Source organism: Puntigrus tetrazona, chromosome 25, assembly GCF_018831695.1.
Source record: "Puntigrus tetrazona isolate hp1 chromosome 25, ASM1883169v1, whole genome shotgun sequence".
Taxonomy (NCBI): domain Eukaryota; kingdom Metazoa; phylum Chordata; class Actinopteri; order Cypriniformes; family Cyprinidae; genus Puntigrus; species Puntigrus tetrazona.
Window position 1 is genome coordinate 6,935,669 of NC_056723.1, and position 14,800 is coordinate 6,950,468.

The following is a 14,800-nucleotide window of genomic DNA, read 5'->3' on the forward strand; positions in this document are numbered from 1 at the left end:
GCCCCCGAGGACCCTCGTGGAGGACATTTCTGTTTGGAGCGCCGGACTGGTAGAGAAAGAAAGTGGCATAATAGTCTGCTCCATCGATTCCCCCCACCCCAAGAAGGGTCAGTGGCACCCCGCCCTGCCCCGCAGATGGTGCTCAGCCTGGCCATGGACTCCAGAGAGGATGGGGACAGCTGGATGGAAGAACAGTGGGAGAAATGGTAAAGTACTGATGCAGTCGTGTCCCCTCGCGGCCTTTTTACGCTGCACTTAACTGACCTTGGTTCAGCTTGTGTGTTCTGAAATAGGCCAGTAGTTAGTTTGGTGTGCATGAAGGAAATATATCTAGGGTTACGGATGGAACTGAAGGTTTTGTAAGTCAATGAGCGTAAAGCGTTTCTGATCTAAAATTAGGCTTGCTTTGAATCTTTTGCATGGTACGAAATTATAAATCCGACTCTAAAGTAACGACTGCGGTGTGTAAAAAGACGTTAATAGACGCGCTTGATCGAATTCGTCGTTATATTAAATTCTCTTGCTCATCTTGTTATCTATCTGGAAATGCGGGCGGCTGCACGATTACAGGTATTCAAACAGGAAGTACTGCAAATTTTGTGCATTTAAATGATCAGTAAACGGCTAGCTTGCAGATGAAGGGTAGGAATGCTTAAAACGACTTTTTAATCCTAAACATTAGGTATAACGCAAATAATGCTGTCATTGCGTACTTAAAAACATTGTACGAACTTACTCATTTACATTCAGGAATAAAAACAGTGACAACCAGTAACTGTGGGATTATATTAAATGACATTAAGAGAAACCGCTCAGTGTAGAGCATTGCAGCAGTAGTCATGAAGTTACCAGGAGAGCAGGAGAGCCGTGCCCTCTCTCTGTGTATGATTGTGTAGCGACGGCCTCGTGGAGGGATGACGTAGTGTGTGTCACTGTCTGCATGGGGGTGCTGGCGCTTTGCAGGTTAACCCACGACATCAGTCTGAATGAATACGAGGATGACGACCTGTCAGAAGTGACCGAAATCACGGATGAGAACGGAATCACTCTCAGCCAGCTCGACCTCGACCCTAAAGTAAGTCTGTACCCTCAAATTAACCTGCCGTGCAGATTTTTAGTCTGTTTTATAACGTTTTCAGGAAAAAATATATCAGTAAAGGCATAAAAGGTACTGTAAGTTTTTGTAACTTTTTGTGTGAAACATCTAAAATTGTATATATTTAAATGTATTTTATATGTATATATCTGAATGTATATTTTGATGTCAGGGAGGTGTGCCAAAGCACATACGGGGGTTAATTATCTGCTCTGAGCCTGTAGCTAATCTCCAGTGGGATAAAATCAAGCTATGAACCTGAAGCGTGCTACTTTTCAGGAGTCAAATGTTACACTTAAAGGAGAGTTCACCCAAAAGTAGATTAATTAATTGCAACTTTGAAATGTACAGAACACGAAAGATTTTAGACAAACGTCACAAACTAAAAGAGCAGCCAGAACATTCTGTAAAACATCTCATTTTGCATTTTATGATCAAAAAGTCAAACAGGTTTAAAAATGACAGAAAATAACCAAAAAGGTAACTTGTGCATGACCTGTCCCTTCCTTTTCTGACCTCCCTTGTGTACGTACTCCCTTAGTTAAAATTTAAAGAATACGATTACTGTTAGTAATCACGGTTATCTTAATTCAAAAACAGTGGCAGCCCCCACCACAAAGTAAAATGTGTGTGGTTTATATATCTTTCCACCCTAAAACCAAACAGTCACTTATCTTTCCATGAGACACAGTCTGGAGCTAAATGAGGAATCATCTGACGATGCTGAGCTCTGCGAGCTGTTTACCCCAAAGCAAAAATAGATTTCTAGGTCAAAGGCACAACATCGGTTTCCATGTACTGCAGTCCAAATATGTGTGGAGATTGAGTATATCAGTATTCATATGACTGAGCTCACAATAGAGGCTGCTGTGTTCAGTTCCAATTAGCAAAGCAGTCAATTAGCATTAGCATAAGACATGAACACTGAGGGAGATGTCAAAGTCAATCACATCTGTTTATCTTGGATAACAACGTACAGCCATTTAAAGTTAAACGAAAATCCCTCATAATTTCACAGGCTTTGTATGTAATTGTTAGCATCCTATGCACTTTCATGATAAAAAAAGGCAGTTTAGTGTAACTAAATGTTCTAAATTCTGTGTTAATTCCATTTATCATGGATATCACCATGTGATCTTTTAAATTAAAAAAAAATATATGATTCCACTTTTATGCAATAGTTAGTATGCCAAAAAAACCTGCATTTGAAGGCAATACATCTAGTTTATTTTTCAATGTGTCTGTTAACAATCATAGCTCAAGTGTTAATGCTGAGAAAAGCTGTTTAATGTAGTGCTGCAAAAGATTAATTGCAATTAATCACATTCAAAATAAATGTTTTTGCTTGCATAATATATCAATGTGTACTTGTATATAAAAACGCAAATGTATATACATTTGAAAAAATATGTATTTGTATACTTTTTTATTCATATTCATAATTTCAACAATTATCAGCACTTAAGTGTTAATGCTAAGAAAAGCTGTGTTAATAGATAATAAAGCAGTTTAGCATAATTGACTTTGACACAGAATTTATAATATTCGGTCACATCTGATTGTTCAACATAATCATTACACTGACTTAAAAATCCTTTTTATTTATGATTTTCACAGCACATAACTGGCTATGACAATGTGTTCAATAACACCAGATATTATTATCTAACCACTTAAAAATCCTTCATTTTTGACTTCTTAGCCTTTCAATATAACTGACATAATGTTTTATGGTAAGAAGAGCTGCATTTAAAGACAACAAGGCAGTTTAGCATAATTAAACATGTTATAATCTCCCTCCTCGTCATTTCTGGGTGTGTTTATTTTGCTTATGTCGCGTGACACGCCTCATTGTTCTCCGGGATTGAATTAGCTTTCCTTACAGCAGCCAGGAAGGGAGCCACAGGCTGATGTCATCACCGGGCTCCGATTGGCCGGCTGCGTCTGACTGCAGCTCCTTTGCTCTCGCCTCTAAAGCTCTGCTGCCTGCTCTTCCCAGGATCACATGACTCGGCCGACCAATGGCACGCCGAGGAGCGGCCGGAGGAAGGGGGTGGTGGAGCTGCAGACGGAGATGCTCCACTTGGACCTGATTGATGCAGAGGGAGGAATCTTGGAAGAAGAGGAGGAAGAGGAGAACGAGAGGCAGCCGGTTGATGCCGTCGATGACAACCACAAGGAAGAGCAAGGCGCAGGGCCGCCTGTCACTCAGCCTCAGCTAAAGGATTTCATCCCTGCCGTCGCCATGGATACATACCGGCCCAAGAGACCCACCACCCTGAATCTTTTCCCCCAAGTGCCAAGGACTCAGGTGAGATGGACAGTTTTGGCAGCGGCCTACGGTCTTTAAGAGGCTTGCGATTGCGACTGAGGCAGATGGACGGAGATTAGAAATTGTTTTACAGTAGAAGTGATGATTTCCATACTGCACAAACACGATCTCGAACGGTAATGCCATCGAGCCGTTCCCTGAAGGTACGGGCGTGTATTTTTCAGTGTGCATGCACATCGGCGGCATGTAGCGTTGGGTTTCTTTGATACTCCCGGCGGTGATGCTGATGGCGTTTCCTGTTTGTGAGCTCCGCTCGGCCCACCTGCTATGAATCACTGCTGTCCGCCCTCCGTGCGTAATGCAATCCGACAAGAAAGAACGAGAATGGATCGTTACTGTTGACCTGCGAGGTCAGACAGCAGGGGCGGCACTTTATTGTGCCGATTTTAACAAAATATGAGGTGGGAGTAAAAACCCTGTCGTACGTGGAGCTGACATTTGATCGGGTTGTGATTGGCGTTTTTGGGATAGCTTCTAGATAACTTGTTGATCTATACATCATGTTGAAAGAGGCTGGGGCATGTTGTCCCAGTTTTTACGCCTCTTGAAGTATTTTTGGCTATATTGAACATTTCCACTGATACTGTCCTGTAAAACATTCCCAATGGAAAAGCAACATACTCTTGAGATGACATTAATGAGCGTAGTTTTATCATGTTTTATCATGATGATGATGATACTGGAATTTTAGTTTTTACTCCATTATGCATTTCCAAAGCACTAACATGAAGAGATTTATGACAGTTTTGAGCTCTTTAACTAAAAATGCCAACCTGTATTATTTTACAAAACACATTTTTAAAAATAAAAAAAAATTAAATACAAATATTGTATTTAAATAAAAAGTAAAATGCAAAAATAAATGCTATAATATAAAATTATTTAATACTACTATTAAAAAATTATATATATATATATATATATATATATATATATATAAATAATTTTTATATACACACATACAGATATTACTTCAGTCTTTGGAAGTCATCTCTCTCTGAATTTCAAGTACATCATAGGTAATGAGGCTGAGGAAACTAAATGATTTAAGTACTGGCCCAGCACTGATCTCCTGAAAAGACTTCCAACCCAGACTGTGAACTTAAAATGACCTTTTCAATTTTCTCCAGTACTGCAATAGGATTTGTTTATGCTGCTTTCTGTAATTTCCAATACTGCTCTGCGTTTTATCAAGAAGACATATATAAATCACAAATATTCTACGTATAATAGTTATGTGTATTTTGTAATTCAGTGCGGTTTAAATGCATTAATGAATACTGTCATCATTCACTCATGTCCATCCAAATATCTATCCTTCACAGCGATGAAGGAAGATATTTTGCTGAATGTTTTAGTTGCACTATAACATATATTAAATGTGTCAATAAAGTACTTTATTCCAGATCTTCCGAATGCAAATAATACACATCTCATTTTTGATTAATACAGGTCAATAAAGTTTTGGAATGATACGAGGATGAGTAAATGATGAGAATGAGAATTTTGCTGTGCTGAGCTTAAAAAAAATGCCCATTTAACACAATACAGTTGTTCTGCAGTAATTGCATAAGAATATTTACCATCTTATAGCATTAGTGCTGCCCAGTCCGGTGTCCTGAATTCTCAAATCACTGGATATTAAAACCGACGGTCTTTTATAATTAATACTTGCAAAATCCTGCTTGTATTATACCCAATTATTTTGTCAACTGATTATTATGAGGTCGACATAGTTGCTTGTGTGGAAAAAAAAAAACAGGCTGTTGCTTGAATATTTGAGCACGCTGAATCACATCCAGGTTGGCAGACCGTTTCACGACCAGAGAAGATGGTGGATGACTGTAAATGTGCTTCCCTGTCTTTAATCTCATAATCTTGGCTTGTCGAATCTCTCTGTGTCTGCAGCACTAGCACAGCCGCTGGGCTCAAAGGGCATTTGAGGAATTAGCAAAGAGCTTTTCTACTGAAAGTGAACAGAGTTATTGGGTAATACGAGTTAAATTGTGAGAAGTCTGCTCTAAAAATATCTACATTGGGACTGAAATATTTCAGCTAGAGGCCTTGGTGTTGGCCGAAACCCTCAGAATCAGTTTGAAGCGCTATTGACAACCTATTTCTATTACTTAATATGTAATCTGACATGTTTTTAAATGAAATGGGATATTTTAACAAAATGTAAAGACTTGGCTTACGAGGAAATGTCATGACATAACTAAATGCAATTGGAGGGGCTTTGTAATGTCATCCAAATAATGTAAATAAAAATACACCAATGCTTTGTGTACTGTAACACCAAGAACGTGCATTAAGAGACAGGGAATTAATTTTCACATTATTTTTTTTTTTTTATCATTTTGTTTCAATTTGATTGACTTGTGGATGAGAACATGCTGCTATTTTGACTTGGTTTAAAGACTTTATTAAATTGAGACGTTTTCCATTAAAACTGTATGTCTGGGCAGACGTAGTGCCTTTAAAAAAAATAGGCAATTAGATTTGCATTGGTTATTAAGTATGTTATTAGGTGTACAGGCATTCTTACACTAAAAAGTATCTGATATACAATACTGATGACTCAAAAGTCCTTGATATTTTACAAACAAGAATGTGCATTTTTAAATCTGCTAAAGGAACTTTAGGAGCACATTAAAATACAAATGACACTGCATACGACACTGGCATACAGCTAAGTATACAACTGTCAATTCTGTAGAGATAAAGAAAAATACTTCTGATACATTAATAGACCGAGATAGGCTCTGATTAATAAACTAGATAACAATGAACTGTGGTAATCGAGTTTTTCTCCTCATAGCACTAAATAAGAGCATCATATCAGCCATCTGTGTCTTCCTACTCCGTCCACGAACACTACTGTGTTCCCATCTACCCCACACTTACGCACACACTGACACTCTCTCACGCATGCCAATTCCTGCATCATCGATGGGCGCGTTGCTATGGCAACATAGGAGTGTCAGTGTTAAAATGCGATATAGCAGCGTGGTCAATTGGTGAGTCAGTGTCAGGAAAGAGCAGTACATTTATCGGTCAGATTGCGCTCCTGTAACCCTCCTAGTTTTATGGATTGTTGTCAAATACGGTTTCTGTTTCACCATGAAAAAAAAAAAAGCTCCAGATGACGACAGTGAATAATGCTGGAAAAAAATACATGATTTATCCAAGATAGAGGAATGCCTGTGTCAATTTTAGTTTATCATATTTGGTTATGCCAAGGTATATTTTTGTAAGTGTTAATCTCAACAATATCGGTCTAAAATCTCTCAGCATTTTGTATTAAAATCTATTCATTTTACTTCAATTGCAGGACACAATAAATAACAATTCCTTTGGTGAGAAAGAACGGAGGAAAGAAAAGAAAACCCATTCCTCTTCACCACACATTAAGGGTGAGTAATGGCCACGTCTGAAGAATTGCTGAGACTTGAATTTCTCAAACAAATAATCACCTCTATGCATTAGAGGAACGTCCATAAATGAAAGAAGTTGTAGGTGTATTGTTGTTCATATCTGTAGGTGTTTTTGTAGTATTTGTTTCCATGGAATGAAAACGTGTTTACGTGTTGTAATTAACTTAATGGGATTTCCATCAATCTGCTTACCCAGAGAGATCATCAGATTTCTTCTAGTACGAAAAAAGGCCTGGATAGTGTAAAGCTAATGTGTTTTGTTTTTTGTTGAGATACATTTATGAGTTTAAATACAATGGCTTTGGACCAATTTTGATGAGTTTACTATATACTAAAACAATATGCTTCCCTTATGATAAAAAACTTGGCCTATGTAAACATTTGCTCCTACCTAAACACTACCCAAATCTAATTTACAGACACTTGTCTGCGAGTAATTCATGCATGTTTGACTTTTCTCCTTTTTCCCTTTCCTAATACTTTAAGATTTGCAAAATCAATCTTTTTCTGGTAGCAACTTCTCAAATTGAGATCTGCCACCATCCAATCAGCAACCAATGGATTTAAATAAGTCACCGCCCTACAATAATTTCCTTTTCGGAAAATATTTTCTCTTGAATGTACATCACAATATGGATGAAAATCACTACTTTCATTGCTTTTTGACTGACAAATACATGACTGTTTGAATTTTACATAAATACATTTGTTCTAAACAAGCTTTAATCTCACATTATTTGCTTATACCTTTTTTTTCAGAAAGGTTCACAAAATGACTCACCTCCATATATATAAAATTTATATTATATATTTATTATCTAAATAAATAAATATACATTTATATTTTTAGTTTTTTTTCAACTTCTATATTAGTTTAAAAGTCATCACGATTGATTACTTCTACAGAGTGAAACTTTAACTATGGCAATGACTGACATTTTTACATAATCCTCTTCAGATGTTTTTCTCCATTAGGCTTATTGCCTAATGTATAATCTCTCTGTGTGTGTGCGAAACAGGAGATCCGGCGGCCAAACCTGAGCAGGTTGGCCTGACCGATGGGGACAAAGTTCAGGCCAGGGCTGACACCAAGCCACGGGGCTCTGCCTCCTCCACGAACAAAGCCTCCGCCTTTCACACCAAGAAGAAGGACAAGTTGTCAGAGTCTTTGAACAACCCCAACGTGGTGGCGCCCCTCACGCAGACAGTCATGAGGGAAAAATCTACGGATGTGACCCTGATAGAAGGTGTCCTTGACATTCCGACCATTTGCAAGGAAAAAGCCGGTATCACACCGTCAACGGCTATCGGGAACAAGTGCAGTATCCTGTGGAGAATGAAGGTACGTGTGACCAGTTGGTTGACAAAAACAAGGACTATCACATTTCTGAAGGAAATGCAACGAGAGAGATCCACCTCACGCCAGTCAACGGTGAACAAGAGCGACCATTTCTGTCCCAGAGCAGCGACAGCAACCGCATGTCCATTAGTTCAGACACTGAGCTTCCACCCCTTCACTACTACCCATCGGCAGGTTGTCCGAACCCCTCCATTAGCGAGGAGGATGAGGTGTACCCACCCACGCCCCCGTGCCGGACTGTCAGCCTCAGCGATGCAGGGGCGCAAGTAAGTGGGCGAAACACGCAAGCCTAAAGTGGCAAAGGAGGACACAGGGAACGTAAAGGCAGTGGCGGTCAGCACAGATGCTTCGGGACTGACATATGACTCGGTTAAGTACACCCTGGTGGTGGATGAGCATGCTAAGCTCGAGCTAGTGAGTATCAAGGACTGCTACAAAGGTTACGAAAGTGACAGTGACAATACAGTCTATGAATCTGCCATAGACGAGGACGAGGAGGACCAGGAAGTGGATGAAGAGGAGGAAGAGTCGGGAGCGAGGGGCATGAGGAGAGACATTTCATGTTTGTCTGCGGACTCCACCACAGACACCACCTCAGACATGCCTCGCTCCCGCAAGTTCATGAATGTCTTTGTGAACGGACGGTCACGTTTCTCTGGTGAGTATTAAGAGCTTATTTGGAATTTGTGAAAAAGTAAATGTGAAATTTAGTTGTAAAACGCATTCATTTTCTTATCATAGGTGTTGCAAATGTGCACAGATCTCAAATATTTAAGATTTCTAAAATCCATTAAGCCATTTCTTGTGTTTGCCGAGTTACTTTTACCCATGGACCACTTCTATTCTCCACAAGGCCTAGTTTCTGAGTTTATTTTTTGTCTTCCGATATGTTACAATGAACTTGGAAAATAAATAATACATCTGTTTCAGAAAAGTATCTACAATCCATTTAATGTGGCAGTTGCGTAGCAGAAAAGGCCCACTGCTCCCAGTAGATGACAGCTTTATAAAAGGGGCTGAACATGCAATATAATTCAGAAAACAAATTATGTCTTATACATTCATAAACCTAAGTTGTTCAAGGGAAACTAAACATCCATTAAACTATATGCTGTGGATACACCAAATGAAGCCAAGAGCAGTGTAAGAAAGTCAAAGAATGGCAAAGGGCCAAGGGTTGAACTTTGTGGCACCTTTTCAGTAATACATCTGTCAAGACTCTGCAAGAACTACAGATTTCCCTCATTAATGGATTTGCTAATATTACCAGCTGACTTCTACCAGCCAGGATTAAGATGATGAAATTCAGTCAGCAGTTCCTACCAAAATGTGTCTATCCTTTGAGGTTCTTGTTGTGACAATAGCGCTTGTTCTCCCACTCAGGTGCTGAGTTTGGATTCTTCTCCTGTGTTATTAATGGAGAGGAAAGAGAACAGAGCCACAGAGCAGTGTTCAGGTAAGGATTCAATAGAAAATTTGATGCGCTATATTTTTTAAAAGCAAGAAATATTCAAGTGACTTAAAAGGGTTATTGTAACATCCCGGCAAAAAACTTTGCAGGCCATTTAAAAAGGAAGCCTATTTTTGGGATCAATTTAATTTTTCCCCTGCATTTTTGACATTTGTTGTTTTTGAGCATACTGGATTACTACATTTTTGCTGCATTTCTTAATTATTAATAGGGTTTTTTGCACTGCTTTACAGTACTAAAATACTGGGACGATTTTGCGTAAACTATTTCACAGTACCATTTTGCCGGTTGCATTCGCAAGCCAGTTGACAGCTACATCATTTGTGCGCAGCGATCAACAAGAAAAACAAAAAAAACAACAAGCGTTAACAAGGCGGGTGTCTAGCGATTAAAAGAACGGAAAGTCAGCTGGCAATGCTACATGTCATTGAGGCTGATAGAAGCAGAAAAAGATTGAGTCTTTAGATAAATTCCGTTTATAATATAAATAAGTTCATACAATGTTTACGCAGCGTTTTAAATCATGGCGGGTGAGGACGTTTTCGTAAGTGTTTAGCCAATCAGCATATACTTGTCACCCTACTCTGAAGTAGGAGCTAATTTAGTTCCTTCAAACCCTTCCTAGTTCCTCTGGTGCAAACATGGCAAAAAGTGGGTTGAGTCGGTTTTTACAAATTAACTTGAGGATTTTTCATTTTTGTTTACAGGTTTATTCCTCGCCATGATGACGAGTTGGAGATGGAAGCGGATGACCCCTTACTGGTTGAGGTTCAGGCAGAGGATCTATGGTGCGAGGCCTATAATATGCGCACTGGATCCAGAGGCATCTTCCTGCATTTTATGCTGTCAAGGTGACAAAGGATGAACTTCTTAAAGGTAAATCTTGGCTTTGTTATACCATCTGAGCTTTTGTTTCTTGTGTATTAAGGAATAAAGGCCTTCTCTGTCTTCTGTGATTTATTTAGAGGTCAAAAGTGACTGGATGGACAAATTCTGGGTAAAATTCCTTGGTTCTGTTCAAGTGTCGTATCACAAAGGAACGATGTGCTTTGTGCAGCCATGCACAAGGTATACTTATCTATATTTGCCTTGGATTTCCATAATAGCTACAATGACATGATGTTCATATGCAATCTGATTATGTAAACAGATAGCAACAAATAGGCGAACAACAATGCAGTTCAGCCCCCCTTCGCCTTGCATTCTGGAGATCAACACAAGAGGAGTGAAAATCATTGTTCAAGATGACTGCCGGACGTCTGGAAGGGTTTGTATATACTCTATTCTTCCTTCCTGTGATGCAGTAACCTTTTAAACCTCAAAGTTTTTTTTTAACAAATCAGTGTTATTTTATCATTTACGGAAGTAATTGAATAAAGGCTTAAGGGTGTCAATTTAATTTAATACAAATTTACCATGACACGAAATAGTATAGCATAGTAGTAATGTATTAAAAATGTATATTTGACCTCACGGTCTAATAATGCCTTCTGCCACTGAACTGTGACACAAAATATTCAGTCCCACGGTTATGCAACGAAGCGTCTTAAGACCCGATTGGTAATCTGTCGCCATAATGTGGGGGGATCTGGCCCCCTAAGCCGTTGTGAGTGAATTAGTGAGTGCGCTCAGTGATGTAAATCACAGGGTTCAGGAGTTAAGCGCGCATACTAAGACGACCTAGCACCACACTGACATCATGTGGCTGCAGCTTAAACTAATGTGTTTCAATCCCTGCTGCTGATTAGACCACTCAGTCTTTCTTTCCATATTTTACAGGGCGAGAAGTGCTTTCACTTTTTTCAGTTGAAAAACATCTCCTTCTGTGGGTGCCATCCGAAGAACAAAAAGTGAGTTTGAACAGAAAATTATGGTTTCTCTCAAAACGCTATTATTAGACTACTTCTGAAATGAAAATAAGTGAGGGGTTAAAAAAATTCATTAAAAACTTACATTTTAATACACTTATTAATTTTTTTAAAACAGGAACAGGATTTATTTGACATGGAAATTTTGTTCAAATTGTATCATTTTAATGAATGCTTGCTGAATAACAATCAATTTATTAAAAAAAGTAATAATATGAATGGTAGTGTAGATTCAAAGACTAATACAAAATTCTTAATTTGGGACTGAGAGTTTGTGGTATCTTATTTACAGTCCATTTTTACCCACCTGCAACGCCCTCTATAGGGAAAAACATACAAAAACAACATTACAGCCACATTATTGACAGTAAAAGTCTATCGTTTGTTTTTCAGGTATTTTGGAGTAATAACGAAACATCCAGCATACCAGAGATTTGCCTGCCATGTGTTCTTCTCAGATGATACAACCACAAAACTGGCTGAATCCATAGGGTGAGTTCTCTAGTTTTCTTTTTTTGATTTACTGTTAAAACACCAAGTCATATATTGAGGAAAATATCTACTCTATTTAATATACTTTTCTTTTAATACAAATTTCCGTATATAGAAATACATATACAGTGGTGTACATGATTATTTGCTAGTTAGTTGCAAATAACGCGCACAATTCTAAAAAATTAGTAAGCCATATGATTGTACAAAACAATTGTTTTACTTATTATTTACTTATTTTACTTATTACTTATTAGGTTTATAGTCTGTTTTCCCAGAAAGATTTTTACATCATCTTTTGTTAAAAGTCAACTTTTAGTTCTATGCTAACATACAGTGAATAGGTATAAAAGGACCACAAAATGTGAGATGATGATTATTTTTGCTAATTAGATTAAAATACTAGAATCTTGCTGTTGATTGGTTAAAAAAAAAAAGAGAATCGAGTGCAACGTGCCTTTCCACTTTTCATATTTCACATAGTGAAGTAAATCACATTGTTAACTTGTGAATAAATATTTGAAAACTCAAAAACAGAAGTGCAAGACTAATGTTTAGTGCTTTAGTGAGGGAATTAACTACAATCCTGTGAAGCATTACAAATGACAATCAAATAATAAACATATAGAAATAAATAAATTGATTTTAAAATGTTGACCTTATATGAGGATAAGTAGTTTGAGAACACAGGAAGACTGTATACTTTTGGTGCAATTTCTCGCTGATTTCTGATAGGTGGAGGTTCTGTAAAGAATCATGGGTAATGTAGTTTTTCACCGGGAATTTAGCTGTTAAACATGATTAAGAAACAATTTAAAATTACGCAGGCTGATGGATTTATTAAAAGTGTATACCATCGATTGACAACGGCATCAGTTTATAATCATCAGTACGCATATAAAAAAAAATACTTTTGTTTCTACAGGAAAGCTTTTCAGCAGTTCTACAAAGAACACATGGAATATTCCTGTCCGACAGAAGACATCTTCCTCGAATGACCTTCAGTCTATTCATATTTTTCCATTATCACATACTATATGAGGTGTCGCATGATGGTGGTTTTGAGCCTCTCTGTAACGTGTCATGTTGATGATATAATGTTGATGTCTATTTTAGACAAATGTTAAAATCGAAAACAGATATCAGCTACAGCGCAACTACTTTCACATCGTACAACTCGAGTATTACTGACTGGTGTAAAGCCTTACGAAGCTTAACAACAACAACAACAAAATGTTTGATGTGACTTGTAAAAAAAAAAATGATTTATGCAAAGTTTGGTTCTGAATTAATTGAAGCACAATGTTTAGTGCACTGGTGATGGATGAAACAACGTAAGACAGAAATGAGATCTTAAAACAGCTGTTTGTAAGGGTTTTTTTACCTTGAAATGTCGGTTTCAAAATCTTCCAGATGGCTCACTCGATCTGAGGCGAATCTTTCTGTTTCCTTGTCGGGCTCCTCTACAAACGCGCCTGGGAGCGCGGCGATAAGCGGAGTACGAAATGCCGCGAAAAGGCGGATTGCTACGGCAGCAACAAATACACGTGTACAGCTGTTGACTGTGATTACGACGGCGAATATCACTCTTAACTGTTGGGGGCTCCGATGTCGCAAAATATACATAAAGTTACATTTGCTCTAAAGCTAGACTGGATCCACAATACAAGTTTATCCGAAACCAAAGCATTGCTGGGCCATGTCCTTCTTCACTCAGAAGGAAGTGAACCATGTAATTGAATTCAGCCCAGTCTGTCCATCTAGTGTCCCACTATGCGAAACCCCAGGTTAAAACACACTTTCTAACGTTTCTCAAGTAGTTTTGAAAGGTTGGTTAGCAACGCTTTGAACCCAAGGTTATGAAACCTGGATCCAGAGCACGGCTGTGCCACAATTTCAAGTGTTGTATGTCACATAGGGTAATTGCTGCTGTTTATCTTCAGTCAGTTGCGCACTACAAAGTCTCACAAGTACAATATGGCATCCATGCTCAGTCTGTGAACGCTTTTTCTTTTTGGTTCTCGTATTTAATGTTTATGTGTGCTTATATTCCCATATGTTGCTCTGTTAAACAGAGCGTAGTCTGGGCTTATTCGCATTCTGCTTCAGTCTCAGTATCCCTGACGTATGTAGCTGTGAAAACCAAATAATTTTATTTTCTTTTACATATATAAGATATCTTATTTATAATTATATTAAAATGGAAAGATCTTAAAATATATTATTCTGGCACATAAAAATATATACAGAGAGGATGCAACACTATGGTGCTGAGGAATATGGCTGTCTGGTAATGAAAAATTTGTGCTTTCTAATTTTCCCCCTCCCAGATAGAAAAGAAAAGTTTTCAAGCCAAGGCCTAAAATGGACCCATCTTCGCCAGGCCTTTCAAAATGGCACATCCTCACAGCATGCGCTTACCTAATATGCAATACTTACTAAACAAGCAAAGTTTTCATTGAATAGATCGACAGGCCAAGTGGTTTTCTGTAGAACAGTGTGAAGATGTTTTGCTTGGTATGGCCATTTTGAAAGGTGGTATTCAGTTAATAGGACCATTTGTGTCTGCAAAAAATATCTGTGAATCTATCCTGAAAAATCACAAGTTGTGCCTATTTCATTTATCACTGTACATTGTTTTGTTTTTATGAATGATCATAAGTCTTCTGTGGAACCCATAAAGTTAAATCCTATTTGTAACTGGATTGTTCTGCTGTGTAATTATTGAAGTGTGGATGTGTGCGTGC

The 14,800-nt window shown here is 38.1% G+C and overlaps 1 pseudogene; it reads left to right on the plus strand.

Annotated features, from left to right (window-relative positions):
* Positions 1 to 135: 135 nt before the first annotated feature.
* On the plus strand, positions 136 to 13,520 carry LOC122330374 (annotated as a pseudogene).
* Positions 13,521 to 14,800: the final 1,280 nt, after the last annotated feature.